This window comes from Pinus tabuliformis, chromosome X, assembly GCF_031772625.1.
Source record: "Pinus tabuliformis cultivar Carrire ecotype Pingquan chromosome X, CPIR1, whole genome shotgun sequence".
Lineage (NCBI taxonomy): Eukaryota > Viridiplantae > Streptophyta > Pinopsida > Pinales > Pinaceae > Pinus > Pinus tabuliformis.
The window spans coordinates 162,172,058-162,191,254 of NC_142308.1; the positions used below are offsets into that span (position 1 = coordinate 162,172,058).

The following is a 19,197-nucleotide window of genomic DNA, read 5'->3' on the forward strand; positions in this document are numbered from 1 at the left end:
CTTCACCTTATCAGATGCATCGACTGATCTCAAAAACATGGCTCCTTGAGGGCAAGAAACAAGGAAATTAATGATAGTGCAGTTCTTTCCATCGGTCCATCCATCTGACATGATGGAACAACCTGTTTTGAGCCATGAATCTCTATACTCAGCCAAATACTCATCAATGGAAGAAATCTATTTTGCAGAAGAGCTCCATTCAAGTCATGCATACTAGGGCCTTTGAAGCCCTTTCTTGCAGCTATAATAGAGTCCCACATAGCTTGGTAATAAGGTGAGCGAGCAGCATTAAATGGGATATCTGCATCATACCACCATCTAGCAATGTATCGATAAGAAGTTTCCTTGCATTGTTTTTCCAATGTTGATCCAAACTGGGTTGATGACTTGGATGGAAGGAAGTGGGATTAGAAGAGGCAACGGTGGCAGAGGATGAGAAATAACTCTAGATGTTTATTCTCTTTGTTCCTTTTGATTGTTGGCCAAGATTGAAAGGGGTCATTGGAGGAAGGGATAGAAGAGGAGTCTTGAATCTCATAATCATCATACCCACTCTCTTTCATGGCTTCTAATAGTTACCTCTCCCTTGCAATGTCATCTTGGATGGCCTTCTCCGTAGCCTTATTCTCCTCCAACATTTCAAACTTGGAAAGATATTCTACTCTAATAGCACCTAACACTTCATTTGGTACTTCACATGGCTTTACTTGGCCTCTTATCCCAGCCAAGTGTTGTTTCAATCTGAGAATACCCCCACCTCCAATAGATTTATGGCAAAATTTGCATATCATTTTTCCATCAATCAAATCACAATGAGCCATGCACTGTCCTTGGCTTTTGGAGCCATGTTGGCTTGAAATAATTAAAATATGCAAAGAAATCTGCCATTTAAAAAAAATTGCAGCCAAGAAAAATGGAAAACCAAAGTTAAATTTAGGAACAAAAATGCACATGTAGCCTACAAAATTTGATAGCATAGAACATATAAAAAAATAAATACATGGACAATAGTGAAATGAGGAATTTTTCAAGTGAAAATCCTTACCTAGAAATGCAAACTAGCTTCCTTAGCCTCTTCTTGAAGATGCCAACTCCAATGACAGCTCCAAACTATCTCCAAAATAGCTTCAACTCCAACTCCAAGATGACTACTCCAGCAAAAACTCGACACTCTCCAAGCTCCCAATCAAACTCACAAAAACTCCAAATGAGATGTGTGAGACAAATGAGGGGTCAGCTCCTTTTAAAGGCTTGGAGAAGGTGTTTTTGGAGGGAAACAACCCTTATTTTCCCTCGAAAACACCCTGGAACCTTCCTGAACTGCGATGTGTGGGTCCTCTGCGGCCTTGGCAGTGAACCAACTGGTTTAGGATGGAACCAGCCAGCTTGACCATAAATCGATCAGTTTCGTCCTAAATCGGCTGGTTACACTGGCTTATGTGATTTTTGGGCGAGGAGGTAGGTTAAACCCAGTTTTTCTATAGGTTTGACTCGGTCGGCTAATGAACTGATCGGTTTGACCAGTTTCCAGTTCAAGTTGGCCGGTTTTTAAAACACTGGATACCAGAGCCTTATGGACCCAAAGAGGGAAGATGATGAAATAGGACATGTAATGTGTAGAGCGGAGTGAAAAATGTGGAACGGGAAAACATGACCACAGTACCAAAATCAAGGTTTCCCAAGAAATGCCCATCCTAAAGCTATAAGCCAGTAGGGGAGATCCCACAAGACTAGGGTTGAGGATTAACCCCCTAGTTAAGATAAGGGAACAAGACTATAGTCAAAACCTTTCCTCCTTCTATGTCACCCAGTAATCCATACCCAAATGTGCCCAAGAAAAACAAGCATAAGCACCCAATTACATAATGAAAGGTACCATACCTTTGGGATTGGATGGCCCACCTTCAAACATATGATCTTGACAAATGGGCAAGGGAACATATGACTAGCTCAACGAGCGAAGACATCTGGCATAACATCGGCTACATTGGTGGCTAACAAGGGGTTTCTAGTTGTCAGTTAAAGACAAATCTAGGAGAAAAATTTATCCTATGGGGTCACCCACTGGTGGTGGGTAACAGGTCTCTCAAAGGAAGTGAAGAGCCTCTTGAAAGTCTTAAAACATCACATTGAGCTTCTTAGAGAGGTCTTATCCCATCACTCGGGGTCTTGATCTTACGAATACCTATTATCATCATAATTTCAAACCCTGAGTCTTGATCTCCTTCTAGGTCTTTTTTTGAGAGCTCTTAGCTTCTTTGAAGCACTGAACCATTATTGTGTCTCTCCTTGAATGGCCTTTGTGGAATCAGATCATGTCTAATCATTAATTTATTCGTTCTAAGTGATTCCCTTCCTAGCGGGACTCCTCCCATCGATGAAAGACCGTAAAGAGCATAGGACCTTGACTGGGGTCATAGTGGTTCATTGTCCCATTGTTGTCACTTAGTCTAGTAGTTGTCCCTTAGGTTTTCCCTTCCTTAGGGCCCTGCTAGATAGTGTTGTAACAAGGCCTTCAAAGACAGCACAAACAGTTATGTAAACATCCTAACAGCTAGCTCTTGGGATAATTTATTTACCAAGGGGACTATTGAGAAATTGGGAGCTCTCATTGTCACGTTGCATAGGAAAAGAGTTGAATGCAGAAATTAGATGGTGAAGCAGCCTATTCCATAGGCTATCTTTAGCCTTGTGGACGTTAAAATTCCTTCTACTTCTTCTATTCTTGTGAGTCAACTTAGCCTCCAAACACATTATGGATGACAGTCAAATATTATTATTTTAATGGAGGAAACTGGCCATTAGTAATGAAACTCCTCCCATTTGGGGTTGTTGACTGTGATATCATTTGATGCCACTAATAAAAAAACCAGCTTGCAAAAAATACCCTCATTTGTGTTCTTGAGTTGTATTGATTTGACTTTTCTATGTCTTTTTCTTGATCTTTCGCCTCTATCATTGTGCTTTCTGAATTTGTTTTGCGGGTACAAATCTCGCTACTTTTCAACACTCCATCTTAGCAAGGAAGGGATTTTGTACAACTCCCAACTTATCTCTGTGATGAACAAAACTGCTTCTTGTCAATGCCTTAGTCAAGATGTCCGCTTTCTGCTCCCTTGTTGGAATGTACGGTAACTTGACTATCCCCTTCGGCACACAATCTCTAAGATGGTGATACTGGATCTTGATATGCTTTGAGCAATCATGAAACACTAGGTTCTCAAAGAGCTTAATGAAACTCCAATTATCACAATGTATCATGGTAGGCTCCATCCTCTATCTGAAAAGTCCCACAAGTAACTTCTATTGACATAGATTGTCATTGATGTCAATATGGCAATATTCGAGGAGCCAAGAGGAGCAAACAGAGCCATCAGAGGAGCAAACAGAGCTATCGGAGGATCCAAGAGGAGCAGACAAAGCCATCAGAGGAGAAAATAGAGCTATCGGAGCAATGAATGCCAAAGAATACACTATTGGGAGCTATCAGAGGCGCAAAAACTTATATATATGCATTTACACTATCGGAGGCGAAAGACTTAGTTATATTGGAAATTATTATAGGCGGAATTTTTAATGTTATCGGGTCCGTAGAACCCATATAGCATCACCCCTATGTATTTACTTGTTTATCGCCGAATGCCATTTACACAGAGAAATCACGCTAAACACTTAGCGGATTCGGGAAAGCGGACTTGAAATTTTATGCACGGGAGTGTTGAGTCTTATCGGGTCCGGCACATATTATCGCATCGCTATAAGTGAGTGGTCTATGTTAAGGTCTAGACCTGAACCTTTGCGATTTGCGATTGTCGACATATATCACATCGGCACTTCGGGAGCGGGAGTTATAAAGTGTTAAGCGGCCCATTGCAATCGCCAATAGCAATTAGCGATATCGCATCGGACCTCCGCCAAGGGATAGCACTGATATAAGTGCCTTGCGACTGCCAATTGTCAATATGACGATTAAACCCTGACCATCCGATCAGCCAGATCTCGATCTGCGGCATTAACACATATAATTGGTTAAAAAGGCCAAAGATGCATATAAAACGCACCCGATAGTTCAGGAGGCCTAAACGATGCCGACTGTGATTGCGATGGTGACGTGGCAGGCAGGGGTCATCCTGATTGGTACAGTCTCTCCATTAAACAATAAAGTCCTGTATATGCCTATTATCATTAAAAGAAAAAGGGGCTCTATTATAGTTTTAACATGCAGCAGTGAGCACGAAGAGGCAGAGGAAGCCACAGCGACCGAAAAGCCAGGAAGCCAAAGGGTAAGCCAGTGCAGAGGAAACCGAAAAGCCAAAGCAATGAAGAAGAAGGAAGCCAAAGGACAAGCCAGCAGAGAGGAAGTTGAAGCGAGCGTTGAAGAAGCTGAAGAGCCAGTGGGAAGCGGAAACGAACAGTCAGAGGCATCAGGAATACAAAAGCAAGAAAAAACAAGGAAGTGGGCACGAATAATCAATGAGAGAGGAAGTCGAAGTTGAGGCAGAGGCAGCAGAGGCAGGAAAAGTAGGAGAACAGGAGCGAAGTAGAAGCTCAGCAGGTTTGGGAGCAGAGAACTACAACAAAACAGTTTATATCAAGTTTGGGTTGGAGCCTCAGAACTGAAAGGATTGGAATCCTTGGGAGTTGGTGCTCCTAAGTGTAGAACTATTGCCTTGGCAAAACAAAGTTGGTGCTCTGGAGGTTGGAGCCTCACAAAAGTCCAAGTTGGCTATATATTGTATTTATTTCGTAGCACTGTTTGTGTTAATAAAAGCATTTATTTCAGCTATCTATTTCTGTGTTCCATGTATGTGTGTGTGTGTGTGTGTGTGTGTGTTGGTGATAAAAAGAACAACATAAAAAAAAATACTGATTCACCCCCCCTCAATATTTCCAACTTCCTCATCCAAATAGCCTCGCAAGCTGCCTGATTAGCAGCCATATACTTGGCCTCTGCTAAACTAAGAGCAACTGATCTCCGCTTCCTGCTATACCAAGAAATAGTTGTTGACCCAATGTTGAAGATGCCACCTAAAGTACTCTTCTTGATTGAGGAGTTCCCTTCCCAATCTGCATTTGTCAAGCCCTCAAGCCTCACTCCATCAACTTGTTTGTACCACAACCATAGTCCGTTGTGCCTCTACGATATCTCAACACATGCTTTGCAGCAACCCAATGCACTCTGGTTGGTTCCACTGTGAATTGACTCAGTTGGTTGACTGCAAAACAAATATCAAGTCGTGTGTTAACATCAACGACCCAATGAGTTGCCTGTAAACTATAGGATCCACTCGCTCTCCTCTGCTAGCATCCACCTTCCTCCAGTTTGTGACTAGAGGCATGGCCATGGGCCTGCAATCCTGCATATGAAATCTTCAAAGAATATTTCTAGTGTACTTGCCCTGTCCCACAAAGATCTCACCATCACTCTACCAAACCTCCAAGCCAAGGAAATAGTGCATAAGCCCCATTTCCTTCATCTCAAACTCCCTTGCAAAGTCCTCCTTGCAATCCTGAATCAAGATCTCATCTCCAGTCAGTATAAGGTTGTTGACATAGAGAACTAGAATGAGCGGAAGCCCTCCAACCATAATGTAATACAGGTTGGCATCCACCTCACTCTTAGTGAAGCCCAATCCTCAAAGGTATTTGTCAATTCGAGTGTACCATGCTCTCGAAGCCTGCTTGAGCCCATAAAGAGCTCTCTTCAGCCTGCACACATGTGTCTCTGTTGAACTGCTTAAACCCCTATGGCTGCTCTATATAAATCTCCTCCTCAACAACTCCATTCAGGAAGGTTGTCTTCATGTCCATTTGGTGGATCTTCCACCCCATCTATGCCGCAAGTCCCAGAATAGTCTTTGATGGATGAATATCATGCTACAACGGAAAAAGTCTCTTCATAGTCTATACCCTCAATCTGTGAGAAGCCCTTGGCTACAAACCTGGCCTTGAACTTCTCCACACTCCCATTTGCTCCATGCTTCAACTTGTACACCCATTTGGATCCAACTATTAATTTCCCTTCAGGCCATGGAACAGCCTCCCAGACATCATTCTTCATGATAGAGAAATAATCCTCTACCATGGCATCCATGCCAAACCTGTTGAGAAGTTGCCTCCTTAAAAGAGGAAGGCTCAATGTCCACCAACTTTGTCATCAGTGCCATATAACCTGTGTACCTTTGTGGTTGTTTACTTTGCCTAAACATGGTGTTAGGAGCCTCGATGTGCTCTTGAGCCTCCTAAATCAACATCTCGGCCCACTTGGCCTTCTTCCTCCCTATGGTGGGTGGCTCTGGCTTATTTGTCTGCTCTCAGCCTGGTTTCTCCTCCTCATCTTGCTGCAAATCCTCCTGTGCTACCCTCTTGCCACTCGATTGTGGTTGTGGCTGACTCCGAGATGCTGGTTGTGGATCTTGTTTTGGAGTGAGTAGCTCCTCCTCAAGTACTGCAAGTTGCTCACTCTCTAAGGAAACTCTCAAAGCCTGATCCTCTTCGAATCTCACATCTTGCCTGGGAACTATCTTCCTGAGACTTGAAGATACACCTTGTATGCTTGAGATGTCTCACTACATCCCACGAAAATTCCCTTTTCTCCTATGGGATCCAGCTTCTTCCTGCTATCCTTGGACACATGACAGTAGACCTTTGTGACAAAGATCCAACAGTGTGAAACATCAAGCTTCTTGTCTGTGAAAGCCTCCTCTGGTGTGACTCGTCCAAGCACCCTGTGTGGACTCTTGTTCTGTAGAAATACTGCAGTCTTACAAGTTTCTACCCACAAGAACCTAGGTAGATCCTGATCATGCAACATAGCTCTAACTGCTCCAACAATTCTCTTGTTCTTCCTCTCTGCCACCCCATTCTGCTGAGGGTTATTGTTGACTTTTGGTAGCATCGAATGTGCTCTAGCCATGAAATTTGTTGGAGTGGCTAAGGCACATGAGATCTCCAAGACCCAGAATCATTTGGAGAAATTCCACCCGGATGAAGAGATATTAAAGTAATTAATATTTTTAATGGGTCCCTAAGTCTAAACTTAGGAAGATAAAAATATTAATGTGTATTAATATAAAATGGGTGAGAAAGTTCCTAGTGACAAGGATCAAGCCAGATCTAATCTTAGTTGTTGATTAGGGACTTAATCTCAGTCGTTGAATCGTCAACAGGAAAAGTATAAGAGGAGGCTTGAGGGTCAGTTGGAGACACACCAAGAGAAATCAGTTAGTTCGATTTTCTAGGGTGAGGTTTGCTAAGGAAATCGAGCAAGTGATCAGTTGCAGTGAGGGGTAGTTCAGCAAGAGGCTGAAGAATACATAGCAGAGAGGCAGTGAAGTGCCAGGAGAGACAGCGCAGGCCTAGGAGGGCTGACGCAGAGACCGTAGGAGCCAGCGCAGAGGACGTAGAGGGTCGTAGAGGCTGATGCAGAAGCCGTAGAGGCTGACGCAGAAGCCGTAGAGGCTGAAGCAGAGGACACAGAGGCTGATGCAGAGGACACAGAGGCTGATGCAGAAGCCGTAGAGGCTGACGCAGAAGTCATAGAGGGCTTTAGAGGCAGCGCTGGGAGATTCTGTGGGAAAACTGAGAGCAGATCAGCTGACGCAGAGCCGAGAGAGGGTGACACAGTTCCAGAGCAGTGCTTGGAGCAGCTTTTGCTATCCAGCACAAGGAACAGCCGGAGTCACTGTGGGATTGATCATCCGATTGTTGATTTGCAAGAATATTTGTCTCCGGATAGAGATATTACTGACAAGCACATTCTCTGTTGGGTGAGGCAATTCTAGCACCCTAGTTGTATTCAGAAATCTGCTTAATAATAAAAGCCTCTATATGTTGCATTGGTTTTCCCGAATTGGGTTTTTCTAGGGACGATTGTCAAAAAATAACAGTGTCACTTGTGTTATTGTTTCTATTTACTTCAGTGCATGATCTGTATATCTGTGAAGGTTGCATTTGTGTTTACTTCGATGTTTATGCAATTAAATAACTTCTTAATGTAAAGAACAAGTAGGAGATAGTAAACCAAACATTGTAGTGGGGGTTTCTAATGTGTTAGATTCAGAAATTTTCACATGGTATTAGAGGGATTGCAAATCAAAGGAGATTGAAGGCACCAGCCAGGAATCTAAGAGTTTGCAGCAAAGAAGCAGCTATCCCGAGAGACAACGTTGTTCCAAAGCCAAAGACCCAGAAAAGCATTGCAGAGAAGGTGACGCAGAGGCTCATGCAGTGCCTGCGTCATCATTCTGAGCCAGGAGAGGAAGACACAGTAGCTGGGAGGAGCCCACGTAGTAGCTGCGTCAGCAATCCAAGCCAGCGCAGTGGTAGAGGGGGAGGCAGATCAGGCCTACGCAATGCCCAATCATCTTTCTCAGCCAGGAAGGATTGACGCAGTGGCCAGGAGGAGTTGATCCAACTCTCACTGTGATTGCGCAGAGCTAGAAGGGCTCAAATTCTTCAGTTGTCAGGGCCAAGGGAACTTTGCAGACTTTGATTTGAGGATTTGGTGGGACGTTGTGTCTATCAGTGCAGAACAGTGTCTAAGGAGATTGAACCAAGGTAGAGGAAAGCACTACCTCGACATATTTCTAGCCAAGAAATCTAGATCTGGGTTGCAGTGGCAAAGGAGGATTGGAGAGGTGTGATTCGATAGTTAGTCGGAGGATTTCCAAGAGGGAAATCAGGACTCAGAGGGAGTCTAGAGAAGAGGAGCAGAGATGGCAGTGAATGGATTGAGGGATCAGGACAGATTGGGCGGGGCTTCCAATTTTGTCATCTGGAAGGCCAAGATCCTGGCAATCCTAGATAAACATCGCATAAAATATTATGCCTTGAGAATCGTAGCTGTCCCAGTTGACCCTGATGCAAATGAGAAGTATGAGGAGGCCCAGGCGAAGGTGAAATGCATGATCCTAGACGGGGTCAAGGATCATGTCATACCACATATTGCTGAGAAGAACACAGCAAGGGAGATGTGGCAGACCCTAACCACCTTATACCAAGGCTCTTCCGTTCAGCGGAAGATGTTATTGGAAAATCAAATGAGGTCATATCAGATGCAGAAAGGAGAGGAGATAGATTCGTTCCTGTTAAGTTATGGTATGTTCTATGCTTATAACAGTTTACTTCTTTTTCTTATTATATTCCACCGATTAGCAATCACATGTACATAAAGTAAAGTGCAGATAGAACATTAAACGATCGACAGAAAACAAGCCAAGACAAGAGACACAAGATGTGGCGGCTAGCCAGGGACAAACCCCACTATGTGTGGGGAAACCCTTTGATCAAATCTTCTTTTATCTTCAATAATTCAGCAGAGAGAAATAGTACAATAAATCTGATTCATATCAGCAGTAGCAAACCCTAGATCAGTAGCATCAGCATTAGCGGCTTCATTATCAAACTAGGGCAAACCATATCTCACAAACCAACAGTCGGATTGACTTCATTCCACCACCAAAAGTTTCGACTTCCAGAGGAGGTTCAGATGAACCTACAGCGCAGTTCAGATGAGATCTTCTAGGCCACGCAAGTCAATCTTTACTTCTGCAGTTGCAGCTTCAGTTGCAGCAGTTTCCGGCTTCAAACTAGGGCAGTCGATATCTTGCAAACCGTTCGTCGGATTGACTTCATTCCACCACCAAAAGTTTCGGCTTCCAGAGGAGGTTCAGATGAACCTATAGCGCAGTTCAGATGAGGAGATCTTCTAGGCCATGCAAGTCAATCTTTACTTCTGCAGTTGCAGCTTCAGTTTCAGCAGTTTCCGGCTTCAAACTAGGGCAGTCGATATCTTGCAAACCGTTCGTCAGATTGACTTCATTCCACCACCAAAAGTTGCGGCTTTCAAAGGAGGTTCAGATGAACCTACAGCGCAGTTCCAAAGAGGAGATCTTCTAGGCCATGCAAGTCAATCTTTACTTCTGCAGTTGCAGCTTCAAATTCAACAGCTTCCGGCTTCACATGTGTGAGAGAGAGAGACCCATTTCAGCGCAGTAGAGAAGAGACTCATATCTGCGCAGTAGAGAGAGAGATGTGATGAGATGAGTGAGTCCAAATGAGGAAAAGTCCTCTTATATTTATACACAACGTTGGTGGGTGAATAGATGCGACTGTTGGGCTTCTGAGCCTACATGAGTTGTAGGTCGGCTTGATAATAATTCCATAATCAAAATAAATTCATATCTCCATGAATACTTATCGGAATTGGATGATCTTTATATCAATCCTACACCTCTCGACGAGAGGAATCTAATAAAAATATTATTAGCCATGAATAAGATGACCCACATGAAGTTTTGCCCTGGTTGCCAATTTTAACAGTTCCTTCACAGGTTGCAAGGAATTCGCGACCAGCTTACTTATGTGGGTTCTACACCTGATCCAGAGTTCATGATCAGGACTGCTCTGAATGCAGTCTCCGAGTACTGGGAGACGTTTGTCCAAAGCATTTTGGGTAGAGCGACTCTCCTTAGTTGGAAGGAGATGTAGGGAGCTCTTCGACAAGAAGAGATCAAGAGATTGACCAAGGCGGGGGAGTAGTGGTAGGGAGTTCAAATCAAGAAAGAGGAAGAGGAGGATGCAGCTCTAGCATCTGCGAGACAGCAGGGGGTTCAGAAGAGGAAGAAGAAAGACATCTCCAAGGTCAAGTGCTTCAACTGTGGGGAGCTGGGACATTATGCATCTCAGTGCCCCAAGAAGAAAGGCAAGGGAGGAGCTTTTGACTCAAAGGTTGCTCCAGCAAAGGCGGAGAAGGATGTCGAAATTGATGACGATTATGCCATGAGTGCTCATGTGCCCCTAGAGAAGAGGTGGGGAGACATAGAGTTGTAGTCGAGAGGAGTACAGAAGCATGGGGGCAGGATCCTTGAGGTGCCCAAACTCTTGGATCACATACGGCTACGGGAGCCCTTAATGACATTAGCATGATGACAAGTGTCGAATGGAGCAAGGTATGATGGAGCAACAAGGCAGTGCTAGAGTGTAGCAATCTGAAGCAACGCAGTGGAGGTTGCAATAGTGCGAAAAGCACAGAGGTGTTTGCAGCGACGCAGTGGCAACAGAGGGAGCACCAGATAGCAGCAGAGGTAGCTTCAGCATCACGAGGCTTCTAGACTGACCATGATATCAATGTTTGGGTGAAGTCAGTTACTTACTTTCCAGTAACTGAGTTGCAGTGCAGCAGTTAGCAGTGGCAGTGCTATGGGCAGCATGATGCAGCATGTTGAGAGAGAGCTGCAGTACAGATGTAGCAGTGACAGTGGTAGTGTCATGGGCAGCAGTATAAGAAGCAGCAGTGCAGTGGATGTGGGGGAGCAGGCCAAGCATCAACGCAAAGGACCGATGTGAAAGATCAATGTGATGCTTCCATGGTGAGGCATTACTAGAGCACATTCCTCGCTAAAGGGAGTTTTGATTTTTGGTAGCATCAGATATGCTCTAGCCATGAAATTTGTTGGAGAGGCTAAAGCACATGAGATCTCCAAGACCCAGAAATCATTTGGAGAAATTCCACCCGGATGAAGAGATATTAAAATAATTAATATTTTTAATGGATCCCTAAGTCTAAACTTAAGAAAATAAAAATATTAATGTGTATTAATATAAAATGGGTGAGAAAGTTCTAAGTGACGAGAATCAAACCATATCCAATCTTAGTCGTTGATTAGGGACTTAATCTCGATCATTGAATTGTCAACAGGAAAAGTATAAGAGGAGGCTTGAGGGTCAGTTGGAGACGCACCAAGAGAGATCAGTGAGTTCGATTTTCTGGGGTGAGGTTTGCTAAGGAAATCGAACAAGTGATCAGTTGCAATGAAGGGTAGTTCAGCAAGAGGCTGAAGAATACATAGCAGAGAGACAGTGAAGTGCCGGGTGAGATGGTGCAGGCCTAGAAGGGTTGACGCAGAGGTCGTAGGAGCTAGCGCAAAGGACGTAGAGGGTCGTAGAGGCTGACGCAGAAGCCATAGAGGCTAACACAGAGGACGCAGAGGCTGATGCAGAAGCCATAGAGGCTAACGCATAAGTCGTAGAGGGCTTCAGAGGCAGCGTTGGGAGATTCTGTGGGGCAAACTAAGAACAGATCAGCTGACGTAGAGCTGAGAGAGGGTGACACAGTTCGTAAAGGATGAAGCAGTTCCAGAGCAGTGCTTGGAGTAGCTTTCGCTATCTAGCACAAGGAACAACCGGAGTCACTGTGGTATTGATCATCCGATTGCTGATTTGCCGGAATATCTGTCTCCGGATAGAGGTACTACTCCGAGGACATTCTCTGTTCAGTGATCCATTTCTAGCACTTAGTTGTATTCAAAAATTTGCTTAATAATAAAACCCTCTATATGCTGCACCGGTTTTCCCGAATTGGGTTTTTCCGGGACGATTGTCCAAAAATAACATTGTCCCTTGTGTTATTGTTTCTGTTTACTTCAGTGCATGATCTGTATATCTGTGAAGGTTGCATTTGTGTTTACTTCGATGTTTATGCAATTAAATAACTTCTTAATGTAAAGAACAAGTAGGAGATAGTAAACCAAACATTGCAGTAGGGGTTTCTAATGTGTTAGATTCAGAAATTTTCACAGATATGAGGTGTTATCAACTCTCTCCTAATACCTTCCTTTGCATAAAACTCCTTGAAGGCATTGGAGATATATTCTCCACCATTATCAGTTCTCACTGCCTTGATTTTCTTCCCGGTTTGCTTCTCTACCAAGGCCTTAAACTCCATGAACCTGTCTAACACCTCGTCGTTATTTTTCATAGAATAAATCGAAAGTTTTCCAAGAAAAATCATTAATGGAAGTAACATAATACTTGTGTCTCATCAGTGACGGAGAAGAAAAGGGCTCGCACACATCTGAATGCACTAGCTCCAAAATCCATTTGGCTCTATTATCCTAACCATGGAAAGAAGACTTGGCATACTTGCAAAGCATGCATCCCTTGCACACTCCACTCTTGTCAAGCCCTCCTGCTGGTAATCCTGTGGCAATTCGTTGAAGCATCTTTAGCGACCCATGATGTAGGTGCCCCATGTGCCTGTGCCAAAGTTCACTAACATCTACACAACCTGCCTTGTTGCTCAAGGTTGCATCTGTCTCTCCCTACAACTTGTAGAGATTCTTCACCCTCACACCTATCTGCTTCACTGCTCCTGAAGCTAGATGCTTGAGGTAAGCCTTACCTCTATTGAATATGACATCATACTCTTTGTCCTCAAGGGCAGCTACTGAGGCTATGTTCTTCTTCAGCCCTGTGACGTGAAGCACATCCTTCAGGAGAAGAGGATTACATGACTCCCTCTCAAAGTTGACAGTACCAACTCCCTTGCTAGCATACTTGCCATTATCTCCAAGCTCGATATCTACCTGCATATCCTTCTCATCTAGCTGGCTAAAATACTCCATGTTCCCAGTCATATGGAAAGAGGCTCCTAAAACAATATACCATATACTGCTCCCTATTGAGCTTTCCATGCAAGCTATTAATGAGAAATCCTTCTCAAATTGAGAGGCAAACTCAACTACCTCAGCTAATACAGCTACATGCTCCTTATTCGACCCCTTCTTCCGATTAGGACACTTAGAAGCATAGTGTCCAAAAAAATGGCAATGGAAGCATTTGATCTTACTTAGATCCGTCTTCTTCTTGTCACCCTTTTGACTGTTCTCGCTCTTCCCTTTGCCTTTCTTGCCTTTGACTTTTCCTACAAGAGCAAGATTTTCCTCCTCCTCAACCTTGGAACCCTTGCCACTGCTACTAGAAGTCTCAACTAGTTTGAGCCTTAGCTCCTCCTGGATGAAGTCACTCCATAGGTGTTCCCAATCCGGCAACTTATCTCGTCCAGTAATGCTTTGAACAAAAGTATGCCAATCTTTGGTAAACCCATTTAGAGCCACACGCACTAGCTCTGTGTCCATGGGTTGCTCTCCAACAACTACTAGCTCATCACGAACTTCCTGAATTCTGGTGAGATAGGTAGTTACACACTCACCCTTCTGCATCTTGATTGTCCTCAGCTTCTCTTTGAGGACCATCTTCTGGTTCTCGGAAGAATTTTGGTAGAGCTTGACTAAGGCATCCCACATGTCCTTAGTTGTATCTTTACCTGCAACATGAGGGACTACATGATCCCGAAGTCCATCCAGGATCATCCTCTTGGCCTTGGCCATTTGCCTTTGGAAGAGCCTCAACTGTCTGGATTTGAAGGTTTTGCAACACCTTTTTCAGTGAATTCCTTCAACCCAAACTCGTCCAACAAGAACGATATCCAAACCTTCCAAATACCAAAATTTGAAGAGCCATCCAGTCTATCCTACTCTCGCAATCCTAATCTTGTGTGAGTTGTCATCTTTCAACCTTGAAGACTATGTGTTGATTGATTTCTGTTCACAACTCTAATACCATGTAGAATTTCCACGAAATTTTGATCTACTAATATGAACAATCTGAAAACAATTTTCTTTTCATTTAATCACATAATTTCTCTACTAGAAGCAGCGGAATAGGAACATAAATAATTGCACAAATTCACACAATAGAACACAAAAAAATTCTAGGAACCCAACAAAGAAAACCCTTACTTGCTTGAGAATTTTATTTCAGAAGAATAAGCTACAAATATCTTACAACCAACTTGTCTCAATCAGAAAATACAATATTTTGTCTGCCTTAAACTAGGCTTGAAACACCTGCTAGAATGTTGATCTGCTCCTCGAAAACTGTGCAAACCCGAGCTCCTAAATCTATGCACATTCCTTAGGAAATAGGCCCTTATTTCCTAGCGCATTCCCAACTCCTAAAAAATAGGAATTTCCTCACATTTTTCAGCGCACATCTTAAAGTTGCCTTCCTTCTCCAACTTGTACAAGAGAAAAAACTTATTGGCTCATTCCTCCACAAGCTCACTTGCACACAAACTCGTGTTCATGTTATGAATACAAGGTGTTCCTTCAATCTCCTTATAAGCACTTTGAATAGGCTATTGTTAGTGAATTCTATATTTGGGAAGTCGAACTAGTGTTTTTCTAGTTAACAAAAGTCAACACAAGTTGTTAACTAGTCTCTCCTAAAATTTAAAAGGATAACTTGACATGTTCTTTCAATTCCCAAACTAACCCACACTAGAGAACAAATAAGTCGATTATGTTGCACAATTTTTGTCAAAGTTCCGAGGTAGCAGATATGCCAAACTTTTTCAAAGGATCGGATCATTAGTCATCAGTTTATTGAGTCACTATAAACTCATTTTGCAAATCTATAATGTAAATGATGATAGTAAGATCATGTGTGTATGTAACAACCTAGGTAAGCCTATTATTTTGGCGAAAGTTTCATCCTAGGAGGTTTTTCGTCTCACTCATTCATTTGTGTTTTTAAACACAAATGGTCAGCAAAATTTTTCCCTCCAGCCTCACCCCAAAGCTAGGGTGGAATTCTTCGTCCAAGTCTTAAGTGACTCTTAGTGTTTTAGTCAAGTCTTATGTAAAAGTGACTTGGAAAAATTTAAGCTAGTTGGATAAATTATTTTATTACAAATCATTTGGTCTACTAGATCATATTGAGTCGCGGAATTGGGTATCTAATTTGAGGGTCTGAGCCAAACAGGCATTCCCCCTTTGAGGATTGAATTTGTAAAAATCTTATGTAAAATATATTTTAGTACATGGTCCCTCATACTTAGACACCATGGCTAAAATATTAGAGGGTGGAAAAAATATTAAATCCCCTTAAATGTCAATTAATTAATTTTTCTGGCAAAAATTAAATTAATCCTAAGCCAAAAATATTAATTAATAAGAGTCAAAATTAAGAGTCTAAGAGAAATTAAATTCTCCAAGTGGAAAAATTCGTGGGTATCAGAGGAATTAATTTTTTAAGCTCCCCACCAAGGGAATATTGGAAATTTCAAGAAAAATTGAATCCTTGGACCTTGGTGGTTAAGTCAAAGTCAAGTTTTTGAGGAAATTAACTCAAAATAATTAATTTTGAGCTAATAAAAAAGGGATTTAATGATAAATTCGAAAATTCCTCGAAATAAATATTTTCAACGACTGAGATTAAAAGATTATCAAAGATTTATCGACGGCCAAGATTATTTTGACGAGGATCAAGCCAACTAGCCGTTATTTTTACACTTGGAAGATTTATCTATAAATAGAGAGTCATTTGAGTCTCAAGCCATCTGATGTTTGGCTAAGAAAATTTTGCAAAAAAACTGATGTAACACTATTGTCCCGCTGGGAATGTTTATTGAATCATAATAAAGACTTTCGGAAGCAGTTCATGGTGTTTATTATTCACTGATTTGTGGTATGTGTTGGGTACAAGCTTTCTTATATTGTGCTTAAATTTTTTAAAGTTTATTCATTCATTAGATGGTGATAAGAACATTCTATTAATAGATTTTGGGTCTATTTTAGGTGATTTGATTCATCATATGTCTAACAAGCTTTTTGGAGGAAAATATATAGTGTTTGCAGGTTCCCCAGTCATTGGGCTCCAAGTTCACAAACAGTGGACATAAGTCGACCTTGTTTGGACTTCAGATATTATCTAACTTCGCTAAGGTTGTAGCTTGCATTTATTTTCCAAAGTATTATTAGCCATTTATCAAAGAAAAACTCCATAAAAAAATATTTCTCAAAATTTCTTTTAAAAAGCATTGTATATTTGTAAATTTTGTAAATAAATTTGTACATAATTTTTTCTAATTGGGGTTTTGGAATTTTTAGGGTTTTGTATATATTGGGGTTTTGCATATATTTTTTATCTCCATTTTTTGCAAATGAAATCAAATGAAAGACTTGGAATAGAGCTAGATCTAGGCCCTTGAGGGTAAGATCTAGTTTCCAAAAATTTTGCAGGGTCATCCATTAAAGAAATTGAGCAAAATTTCAGATCTGAAGCAAGTTAATTTTTCTGAAGCAAGGGTTTCAAATTTCAGCCCTCCCAGGGCCGGATCCAGTGCCTCCAAGGCTAGTGTCTCCCTCTCATAGCCCTGCATCAGCCTATTAGGTTCTTGCATCACCTTTTCTGGCCTCCCAGAGGCCTGCATCAGCCTCTAGGCCTCTCGGCCTTCCCTCTTTGGCCCAACGCTGAGGGTTTCAAGCCTTTTTTGGCCTAGCCGTGGGCCCTAGGCCACTCAGCCCTCCTCCTTGACCTTGGATGGTTGCCTTTAGGGCTAACCGTGAGCTTTTCAAGCCCCCTCCTAGCCTCTTCCACCTCTGTCCTCCTCTCGGGCTCCTCTTTGCCCTTCACTCTCCCTTTTTTGCCCCCTTTTTAGCCCTCATTCAGCCTCTAACCCTAGCCGATAGCCCTTAGAGGGCTTTCTCCCTCCAACGTTAGGCCTTCTTGGCCTTTTCTTGCCTACTTAGCCTCTTCTTGGGCCTTCTAGGCCCTCTCTTGCTCAACGCTAGCCCTATTGGGCCTAATGGTGCCTTCTTTTGGCCCTAGTTTGACCTTGCCTATCTTTAAGAAAATTTTGGGACTGAAGTTTGGTGTGTTTTGTAGAAAATTTGGCCCTAAGTTGGTGTTTTCAGGTGGCAAAATCATTGGAGAAATTTTGACAAGTTTTGGGCAAGTGATCTACAAGGCCTTGGGCCTAGGGTTTGCTCTCTAAACCCTCATTTTATCTTTATTTTGCTACAGCTATAATATCTTCTTCATAACAGTGACATAAGTGCCCTAAAATCACAACTAAGTGATCTACAAACTCTAAAAAATTCATAATAAAATTATCCTAAATTTTTTGCCATTTGGGCATTTGAGTATCTCTACATGCCCAATGTCTCTACATAAAAGTGAAATCAAAAGCCCAATTGGCTAAAATTCTCCTAAATTTGCATTAATAACTTACCTCCAAGCATAACCTTGGTTGATAGACTCTTAGAACACCTTTTTCTTCATTTAGCTTGAGGGATTTGATTCTTTCTAGTGGTTCAAACAGTGACTTCGTAGTCGTCAAAGCCATAGTCTCTACAGCGCCAAAGGCACTGGGTGGATGGAACATAGGGGAAGGTATCGTTAATCAAAGCCTTTGCTTGCTTCCCATTAGCTTCCATCGCACAACCTACTCTAAAGTTTGATCTCCAAAACAATTAAGAGAGAGGTTCCATTTAGACTAGGCATATAATCTAAAATTTACCAAAATCTTTGCATCGCACTTAGATCTTAGGACTTGCATCTCATATAGGTTAGTTAATTATCTAAGCAACAGTTGTCCATCCAGTTACTTGGCTTAAATTTGTAACAAGCAAGATTTTTGACTCCATAAGGCACTGGCCTCATTTCTAAATCCTTAATCTTGCTAAATTTCATCAAGTAGCTAAGCTATTCAATTGTGTCTTCCCAAACAAGTTGGTTCCCAACTTGTCTTTTATCATCTTTCTTCCATACGGACTACCTCCCATACCCTGTTGTTGGGAGACAGCTAGAATGGAGAGGTCGGGGATCAAGGTAACAACCCCTGACCTGATCAGTTGTCACGGTGCCTATATGAACTGAACGATAACAGGTCCTCCACAAACTCGCACTACGTTAGTTTTTGTAGCATCGGATGTGTTCTAGCCACGAAATTTGGTGGAGAAGCTAGAATGCATGAGATCTCCAAAACCCATAAATCGTTTATGGAAATTCCACCTAGAGATGACTTAATTAGATTATTAACCATTTTTTTATATTTCCTAAGTCTAAACTTAGGAAAACTGGTTAATTAATCATAATTAATTAAATCAAGGTGAGAATAGTCTAGAAACTTACACAAATTGATCTAGAAATGCTCTGAGCCATCGATTAAGATTTAATCTTGGTCGTTGGAGTCCCAACAAGAAGATATAAGAGGGGATCAATGTGGTGATGGAGAATACATGTGTGCAGTTCGATTTCCTTGGCAGATCGATTTCCGAAGAGCAGCAGAAGTTGCCGGAGAGTCAGAGATTGAAGCAAAGGCAGTGAGGGGCAGAGACAGTGATCCGGAGGAAGTTTTCCAGATCCGAAGAGGCAGCAGCAAGGAGGTTGAGATATTCCCAATGTGGCAATGCAGAGGACTACACAATTGCTTAAGAAGAGCAAATCGATTTTGCTGGAGGAAAAATTGTTTTCAGTGCCAGAGGTCGGACAGAGGTTCGAAAGTGCCGCAGAAGCAATTTCCTCAGCAAAGACAGGCAAAACGACTTCATCAGAGGCAGTTTAGAGGTT

The 19,197-nt window shown here is 42.3% G+C and overlaps 1 protein-coding gene across 1 annotated transcript in view; it reads right to left on the reverse strand.

Moving 5' to 3' along the window:
• LOC149138958 (uncharacterized) overlaps positions 1-19,197 on the reverse strand; it is a 213,350-nt gene that overhangs the window by 154,489 nt on the left and 39,664 nt on the right. The gene's annotated exons all lie outside the window — the stretch shown is intronic.